This window comes from Grammomys surdaster, unplaced genomic scaffold, assembly GCF_004785775.1.
Source record: "Grammomys surdaster isolate TR1022 unplaced genomic scaffold, NIH_TR_1.0 271, whole genome shotgun sequence".
In the NCBI taxonomy this organism is placed as follows: domain Eukaryota; kingdom Metazoa; phylum Chordata; class Mammalia; order Rodentia; family Muridae; genus Grammomys; species Grammomys surdaster.
This window is the reverse complement of record NW_021604712.1, coordinates 287,267-296,982: the sequence shown is the minus strand read 5'-3', so window position 1 is coordinate 296,982 and position 9,716 is coordinate 287,267. Positions and strand designations below refer to the sequence as shown.

Below are 9,716 nucleotides of genomic sequence, written 5' to 3'. Positions count from 1 at the left end.
TTGTCCTTATCTAAGTTGGTATTGTCTGCCAAGGCTACCTATTTACAAGGTCTATGACTACTCAGGCTTATAAATTTCCACAAAAGCTGCCTGTTGACATTAGCTTATAGCCATCTGTTTCAATGTTTTTCCACTGAGACCCAAGACCTGGTGTTAGTATACATGTATGACAGGCCTATTGCTGATTTTAGGCTTATGGCTGATTTTAGGCCTACAGTGTGTAAGCAGGGCGGCCCCTGACATCTCCTCCCTTCTCTAAGTATAGAAGGGCTGTGGCAATTCTAATCTTGTGGAGGCGGGGATAGAGGCCTGACCTCCAGTATTTGAAGGGGACCTTGTAATGGCTCCAGTCCCCCTGTCGTTGTCCAGTGAGGCATGAGGACTATACCCGTCCCGATGTCTTTTTCCTGGAGAGGGGATACTTTTGACATCAACCCCTATGCAGTCAGGGTTGTCCCTTAGGGAACCCAGATAGATATTTTTATCTTTTATTTATATTCCCTTGCAGTGCTTAGCCTCGCAGCCTAAGCAAGAATTCAGATCGCCTGTCAGAGGGGGTTCTGGGTGGCCCCTCTCTGCTTGGTCTAGGGGCAGAAGTCCCCCCTTTTAGGTTGAACACCCAACTTTTCAATGGAGACTTTGAAAGCCAGAAAGGCCTGGACAGCTGTTCTATTAAAATCTAAGACACCAGTGATGCCTGTCCAGATTACTATACCCAGCAAAACTATCAATCAAAATAGATGGAGGAAGAAAAACATTTCATGACAAAAACCAAATTAAAGCAGTTTCTGTATATCTATCAAACCAGCTCTACAGAAGGTTGGCTTCTTTTCTAGAAGGAAAGTTTCAACCTAAAGAAGTTAAGGACTCCAAAGAAGACACACAAAAAATAAAGAATGTAGAAACAGTAAGTAAAAGAAAGATGAAAACCTACACCATAAGAACAAAATAACAAGCTGTTGGTGGTGCATGCCTTTAATCCCAGCACTCCAGAGGCACAGGCAGAGGGAGGCAGATCTCTGAGTTTGAAACCAACCTGTTCTGCAAAGTGAGTTTCAGGACAGCAAGAGCTACACAGAGAAAACCTGTTTCCAAAATCCAGAAACAAAGCTGGAAAGATGGCTCAGCGAAAAAGAGCACTGGCCGCATGTTCTTCCAGAGGTCCTGAGTTTAATTCCCAGCAACCACAGGGTGGCTCACAATCATCTGCAATGGGATCTGATGCCCTCTTCTGACGTGTCTGGAGACAGCTACAGTGTACTCATATAAATGAAATAAATAAAAAAAATCCAGAAACAAACAAACAAACCAAAAAAAACCCCCAACTCCCACCGAAACAAAACAAAACAAAAAGCAAGCAAACAAATAAACTACCACCACCAACAAAACTAAAATCAGGAATCAATAAAAATTGCTAATAAGTAACCCTTAATATTAATGATCTCAATTTCCCAATAAAAAGACACAATCTAACAAGATTAAAAAACAGGACCCAGCTCTGTCTACATCCAAGAAACATAACTCTCCATTAAGAATTGATATTGTCTCAGGGTGAAATAATAGAGAAAGATATCCTAAGAAAATGGATCTAAGAACCAAGTAGGTGTAGCCTTTTAATATCTTATAAAATAGTCTCCAAAGTTACCCAGAAGAGACAGGGAAGGAAACAACAGACTCATTTAAGGTAAGGCCCACTGAGATGATAACCCAATCTTAATCATTTACGCACCAAATACAAGTGTCCCCAAATTAAAAAAAAAAAACATCACTACAGTTAAAACGAGATATTAATCTCACACAGTGATAGGGGATGACTTCAGTACTCTACATTTGCCAATAAACAGGTCACCCAGACAAAAACTAAACAGAAATGCTGGAGTTACATAATGTCACAAATCAAATGGACCTAGCAGACATCTACAGAATATTTCACCCAAGCACTATTGATTATACTTTTTTCCTCAGGAGCTCATGAGACTTTCTCAAAAATTGATGACACGCTAGGAAACATTATAAGTCTTATCAGATATATTTAAAAAGTGAAATGACAGCCTGCATCTATTTGACTATCATGGATTAAAGCTGGATATCAACAACAACAGAAATAGCAGAAATTATGCAAAGTCACGGAAATCGAACAACTCACTAGAGAATGAAAAATGGATCAAAACAGAATCGAGTTAGAAACTTCAAGTATTGTTTTAATTGGATGAAAATGAAAACACAACATACCCAAACCTAAGGTACACAATGAAGGCAGTTTTAAGATACAAGTTTACTGCACTAAATGACTATCTCATATTTGTAACTTAGGAGCACATCTGAAATCTCTAGAGGAAGAAGGAGGGCGAGGAGAAGGAGGAGAAGGAAGAGGAGGAGGAGGAGGAAGAGAAGGATAATAATGATGATAATGATAATAATAATAATAATAATAAATATTACTCAAAAAGAATAGATGAAAAGAAATAATCAAACCCAGGGCTTAAATCACTGAACTAGAAACAAACAAAAAATTATAAAGAATCAAGGAAACAAAGAGTTGGTTCTTAGAACTCAGAGAAAATCAGTAAAATTGATTGAGCCTTAGCCAAATTAACTAAAATACAATGAGAGAAGATCTTGGGATAACTCTATCCAAGAAAGTAAAAAACCTGTATAATAAAAACTTTAAGGCATTGAAGGAAGAAATTGAAGAGGACACCAGAAGATTGAACTATCTCCCATGCCCATGGATCAGTAGGATGTGAAAATGGCTATCCCACCAAAAGCAATTCTTAATAAAACATAAATTAAAAATCATTTTAGATATTCTGTGTTTATTTTGTGTGTTTCTATACAAAGTTGAATATTTTTTATTTTCAATTTCTGTGAAGAGTTGTTAGAATTTTAATGGAGATTTTGTTGAATGTATAGTACACACCAGAGAAAAGACAGCATTTTTTCCACAAATGGGACTAGTCAAACTGGATGTCTGCATGTAGAAAGAATGGATATAGATTTGTAAATATCACTCTGAAGAAAGCTCCAAATAGATCAAGGTCGTCATCGTAAGATCAGATATCCTGAATCTGATAGTAGAGAAACTAGGATGATAGTCTTGAACTACTGGCACAGAGAAGTTTCTGAATGGGACAATAATAGCACAGGTAGTAAGACCAATTACTAATAAATGGGACCTCATGAAGATGAAAAACTTCTGTATGGTCAAGGATCATATATTTTTCATAATTTTGGCAAAGCAGCAACCTATAGAATGGGGAAATATCTTTGTCAAGATTATCAGATTATACATCCGATACTACCCCTTAGTATTTAAAATATATGAAGAAAAAATGAACATCAAGAAAACAATCCAGTCCAAAAGTGTGGAACAGAACTAAGCAGAGAGCTCTCAAAAGATGAAACGCAATGGTTGAGAAACCCTTAAAGACGTGTTCAACATCTTTAGCCATCAGGGAAATGCAAATTAAAACCACTTCGAGATTTCATTTTAGATTAGTCAGAATGGCCAAGATCAATAAAAGAATGCACATGTTGCTAAGAATGCAGGGAAAGAGGAACACTTATTTATTACTGGTGGGAATGTAAACTTGTCTAGCCACTATGAAAATCAGTGTGGTGGTTTCTCTCAGGAAGCTGGAAATCAATCTACCTCAAGATCCACCTATATCATTCTTGGATATATACCCAAAGGAGTCTATATCCTACTATAGAGATACTTCCTTATCCATGTTCATTGCTCCTGTATTCATAAATAGCTAGAAACTAGAAACAGCTTAGATAGTCTATCAACTGATGAATGGATAGTGAAAATGTCATCCATTTACACAATGGAATATTATTCAGCTATTACAAATGGAACTCACAGGTAAATGGATAGAGCTAGAAAAAAAATCATCCTGAATGCAGTAACATAGATTCCCACAAACAAATATTTTACATTTTGTCTTATATGCAGGGACAACAGAATATATTGTTGTGGAAAGATAACAGGGAAACTAGAAGGATTAAATTGAGATTCGAATAGGAGAGAAGTGTAAGAAAGGGACTATGGGGGAGGGACAAGTACCACTAGAGGACTTTTGAAAAGCCAATGTGGAAACCTACTGTAGAAGTTTCCTAATATACATAAACATACGAAAGGAATCTAAAAGGAATCACTAAATAGTAGGGGAGACAACTAGACATCATATGCCATCCTGTAAGACCTCCAGTGCCAGGGATGGGTGATATCTTGTTGCGTTCTATAGCACCAAAGGGGTCCTATAGAAACCTTCAAGTATCACAGGCTCTTTCAGTACTGCTGATTACTCTCCATAATCTGATGGTAAGGCCCGATTGCTGAAGATAACACCTACTTGTGTCTTCAAACATGGAAGAGTTGAGCTGGTGCCTAACTAGAAGTTTCATCTTTATTGACTAGCTGTCATGCTACTGGAGGCTACTCTGTAAGTTAGCAGGGTAGAAAAGTAATTATTAATGGTATCCAGCAACAAAACCTGTGACTTAGAACAAAGACCTGATGACATGACATATTAGTCGAATAGTGGCACAAATGTTATGGGAGTAACCAACCACTTTGTAATTCCATGAAATAGAAGCCAAACCTACACTGCTAAAGTGGCTAAGAACTTGAAACTAGATAGGTCACAGGTCTAAGGGAAACCTATTATTATTATTCTGCTAAAGGAACCTAGCAATACAATGACTCCTAATGTTGGATGGCTCTATTCATAGATAAGTGTCTTGCTCAATCCACATCAGAGAAGCCTCTTCTTGTAGTAGGTGGGAATTAATTAGAGACCAACAGGTGTACAATGTATAGAGTGTGACAGACATTGGAGCATTAGTCCTAGATGGGACGTTTTAATCAAACCCCTCCCCTCAAGGCTCAGGGAGGAATGAGGAAGAGGAGGCAGAAAGATTGTAAGAGACAGAGGTAATGGATGAATACAAGGAAACAGTGACTTCGAGACACAATAGGACTGATATGCATACGAACTCATGCAGACAGTGTTGGCGCACACAAGATTTGCAAAGGTTCAAGCCAGGAGCCCCAGCATTGAGAGGGAGGAAGTGAGCATGGGCTCCCACCCTCTAAGCAAGAAGATACGCAGTCAATAAGCCCGGCAAAGGGACAATCAGTTTTCTCCAATGCAATCTCACTGGGTTTATCAATCACACTTCAGGGCAGGCCTCATACTCCGGAGTTATTGGCCAACACAAAATGAACTCAGTGGTATCTTTGTTGACTTTGTTTCATTTTGCTTTGTTTTGGCTTTCTTTTTCTTTTTGGACTTGATTCTGGATTTGTTTGATTTCCATTTTTGTATTTCTTACTTTTGTTTTTGTTTCATGAAAGGAGGAGAAAAAAACATGAAGTTGGATGAGTAGGGAGATGGGGAGGATCTGAGAGGAACTGGAGAGTGGGAAAACACCATCAAAACATGTTATATGAAACATTTTTTCAATTGAAATCCTTTTAAAAAGGGAAAGTGACATTTAACAACAGAAATGCCTGGTACAATCATCAGGCATTCATAATACTTTCTGTTAAATATGTGGATGATGGTAGTGTCCTTGCCTGATTAAAACTTCCCAAATGACAGTGACTTTCATTCTTGCAGTTTTTGGCAGGTTCGTATTTTCTACTACTATTTTGTTTTTAAAAATCTGACTTTGAAATTATATGAAATTAATCTTTTCACATAATTCTTTGAACATTTTATGCATTCATATAATATATTTTGGTCACATGTATCCACCCTTCTCAACTTCTTATTCTCCTTTTGTTCTTTAAAAAAAACTTATAATCCACTGTGTTCAACTATACTGTCCATACATGTGTGGGTACTGGGTCATCTACTGGGGCATGGTTGAACAGAGGGGGTCCAATACTTAAAGGAAACTGACACTCCCTTTCCTAGCAGCAATCGTCAACAGCTCCTTTTAAGCCCTGTCCCCTATTGGGGCATTTATCTTAGGGGTGCAGCCACATATTTTCATATTCATATGTTTTTATCACCTAAATAAAAAATGCAAAGCCAGTACTGCAGGGATTCCATTCTGTTCCTTCCCAGTCAATACCCTTCTCCTAGGAAACCACCTTTCTCACTTCAACCACTATAAATTAATGTTGAGCTGCACAGAAAACCTCACATTTCATAACCGCGGCCCTTTTTCAACTTTCTATTGACAGAAGAAATAACATGTCAAAATAGTTCGGCGTGATAGACATGTTTTTCCTTAATAATACATTACAATATGTAACTATCAAAAAGAAGTTTCTTCTTGTACCAATTAATGTAATCTCTTGGGTCACCATTGGCACATGTCCATACTTTGTTTCTCCAAAGCCACTAGATGATTTCTGGAGTCCATGGCAACTCAGAGGCAGTGATCTTGTGGTGATCAAATGGCTCAAAGTCACAGGATACACTGCAACAATCTTCATCCCGTCAACGGTTCATTCACCTATCCAACACACCCGAGTACTTTGTGTCACTCTAAGAAGACTCCACTGAGTCTTAGAGTCAACGTGTGGTAAGAGCTCCGACTTAGGTAAGCATCAGGCGCACAGAGGAAGGGTGGCTTCCGGAGATGGGGCGGATAGGAGAAGGTGGGTGGGCATTTCCCTAGCAGCTGCTGCCAGCCACCCGACTTTGATCACTTTGCCGCCTGGCAGCAGCGGCGGACAACCTCATCGTTCCTTAGCAACCAGAGCCAACTGCCAAGAAGCTTTCCTATTGGGCTAACAGAATGTGAAGGGCAGTCTAGCTGTCCAATAGAAACTTTTAGACTTGGCTTGTAGCTCCGCCCACCCCGGGCCGCAGGCGGCGCATGCGCGGGTGGGCAGGGCTGTGTGCAGGGCGGTCGCGGAGCTGGAGCTGCTGCTGCTAAGCGCTTGGGCTCGGTCGAGACCGCCGTGCTTGCTCCTTGCTCCAGCCGTCACCGCCGCCGAGGGAGCGGCCGCTATTGTCTTTCTCCGCGGCCAAGGCGCAGAGCTGCTCCGGCTCGGCCCGCGGGGGAGCCCGGGGAGCCGCACGGTGAGAGCGCAACTTAGTTGAGGGAGTTGAGGGAAGTTTGGGCGTCTGAGGAGGGGGCGCGCGCGCAGACGCCCCTCCCCCTCGGCTGCTCTCGGCCGCGCGCGCGAGCTGCGGGACGCGGAGGCGCGCGGGCGCGACGCGGGTGGCGGACCCTTCTTTGCATCGGCAGCCAGGGGTGGGTGGCGCGGCCGCAGATCCCGGCCTCCTCCGACCCTGTTCCCCTGCTGCCAGCTTCTGTGGCGCCTGCTGCGGCTCTCCTCTGAGGGACGGCTGCTCGGTGGGACGCGCCGCTCGGACAGTGTGCGGCCGCGGGAACGAGCAGCTCCCCGGGGCACTTGAGCAGGGTAAACACCGCGCGCCCCGGCCACCTTTGGGGGCTTTTCCGCGCTTTCTTCCCCCCCCCCCCCCCCCCCGGGGGGGGCGCGGTCGGGACTCGGGGTATGGTAGCTCCTTCTGCTCCCCTGCCACCGAGCGGTAGTGCAAGCACTTTGAGAACTAACGAATCTCTGCTTTTCGTAAATAGGCTCGCTGACACTTAACTGAGAGTGCGAGACGCACCCTCAGTTTATTTCTCGCTAAGAAAGTGTCTATCTTTCGGCTGAAATAATTGGGTCACTTTAAATGTCTAGACCCTACTGAGAACTCAGGAGTTCACAATGAAAATGGATTGAGCAATCTTTTAGTGTTTCAGTCTTTGCTTTTCCACTTCATACTGAAGTGATTTTGAGAGTTAACTTGCCTGGGGCAGATTTATAAAGTGATGTGCCTTTTGGTTTGCTTGCTTGTTTGGTTGGTTTTTTGTTACTACCCTCATGATTTCCAAAAGTCATTTAATCATTTTTTTTCCCCCTAAACCTTTGGATTGCCCGGGTCAGAAGCGCTCCAGTTCTTGTCTGTAAAGAAGTTCCTATCTGTCGAGATGACTCTGAGATAAACCATTGTCACTTTGTACACCTTCTTGGGGACTTACAAACTGCTTTAAACATTTGCGTTCTCAAGTTTTTGGTGGAGTCATTCCACTGTATTTCGATGACTGGACTTGCTCTATGATGGTAATTCAGTTTTAGTTCCCGAGAAGAACGAGCTTAAGTATCATTCATACTGAAACACAATGGTCCGTCACTTCATGTTAATTTCAGTTGTATTTCTTTGACTTCTGTTAAACTTAAAATTTTCTTTGACGGCTACTGCAAATGACATTTTGCTTTGTTTTCTATGTGAATGACACGGAGAAGTAGTGTCCTGGTTTTTTGTTTGGTTTTTGGCTTTTCTTTATATGAAACCCAGCTTCGTTTACCTGATGAAACCAAGGGAAAATATTCTGAAGACACAGGGATTTGAGACTCACAATCTTTGTGCTTAATTTTCCTTTCCGGGGTGGGTGTGGTGAGCGAAGGAGGCGGACAGAAGTTGGAAGTTATTGGTTAGTTACATAATATAAACAAATTCTGCCTGCAAAATCGGGTGACCCTGACACCATTTGCTTTCCTTCTCTGGACTGTGATAACGTGTTACTCATACTTTTGTTCTGGGGTTCCTTAGAATGTATTTGCTTCACTAAATGGGAACTATATGTATTATAAATGGTCTTTTCTAGTCTTTTTATTCCTAAAGGACTATGATGGGTGGTATTTTGCTATGCTCTGTTTTTTTTTTTTTTCTAGAAAAGTCCACATGGTTGGTGTTTAGCTTTTGTTTGATTTGGGTGAAGTGATTTTCACTGGCTACTGATAGTGTACACAGGAGAGACCCATTAATTCTCGGGCCTTGAACAAAATGATAATTAGTTTGCACATCTGTGGTGAAATTTAGTTTAGGAGACTTTGTTAAGTCTTCTCTCTGGAGATAGGGTCTTATTATGTAGCTCAGGTTGGTCTTAAATTTACAGAGATCTATCTGCCTCCTGCATACTGGCATTAAGAGCCTACCACCCCACCCCACCCCACCCCGTGTGTGTGTGTGTGTGTGTGTGTGTTTGCCTTGTAGTGTATGCTAGCTTTGAGCTCAAGGCTTCTTTGCCTCGGTTTCCTTAGGCTAGATAACATGTGTGTATCACTTTCCCCAGCATTAAAAACTCTTTAATTTGCTGATTTGTTCTAGAAAATAACTGGGGTTTAAAGAGTACACTGTGGATTTCCAAAAAGAAAAAAAAAAGTTGCAATTTTGAAATCCATCCCTCACACTCTCCCTTGCTGAGACTCTTAAACTGCAGAACAGATTTGTTCATGGCTCTTTGTTCATGGCCATTCCTTTATTGTGAAACTGAGAGGGAGTATAGCTTAGAAGAAATTCACTGTTTGGAGTTATGCAAATTTGAGTTTAGATTCTCACCTTTCCTTTGACGGTTTTGAAGCCTTGAGCATTGCACTTAACTCTGGAGCTTGTTTCTTTCCTTGTAAGGGATAGTAATATTACATGTTCTTAGGAATGCATGAAATTGTCTAAGAGACTTAGTACACTCTCCAATATTCTGCTTCCTGGTGGCTAAAAAGGTAATTTTGATAGGGTTTTACATGGTTTTTAAAAAGTGATTTTAAAGTGATGCTTCTGGACAGAAGATGGTTCATTTGCACTTGCCACCCAGCCTGATGTCCCAAGTTCAGGTCCCACACCCCCACGTAGCAGAGAGAGAGAGAGAGAGAGAGAGAGAGAGAGAGAGAGAGAGAGAGA

General features: G+C 41.4%; 1 protein-coding gene across 1 annotated transcript in view; it reads left to right on the top strand.

The window, feature by feature from the left end:
- Positions 1–7,006: 7,006 nt before the first annotated feature.
- Akap13 (A-kinase anchoring protein 13) overlaps positions 7,007–9,716 on the top strand; it is a 285,672-nt gene continuing 282,962 nt past the window's right edge. Inside the window, exon 1 of the mRNA XM_028776648.1 lies at positions 7,007–7,046. The gene's annotated coding sequence lies outside the window, so the exon portion shown is untranslated. The remainder of the gene's footprint in view (positions 7,047–9,716) is intronic.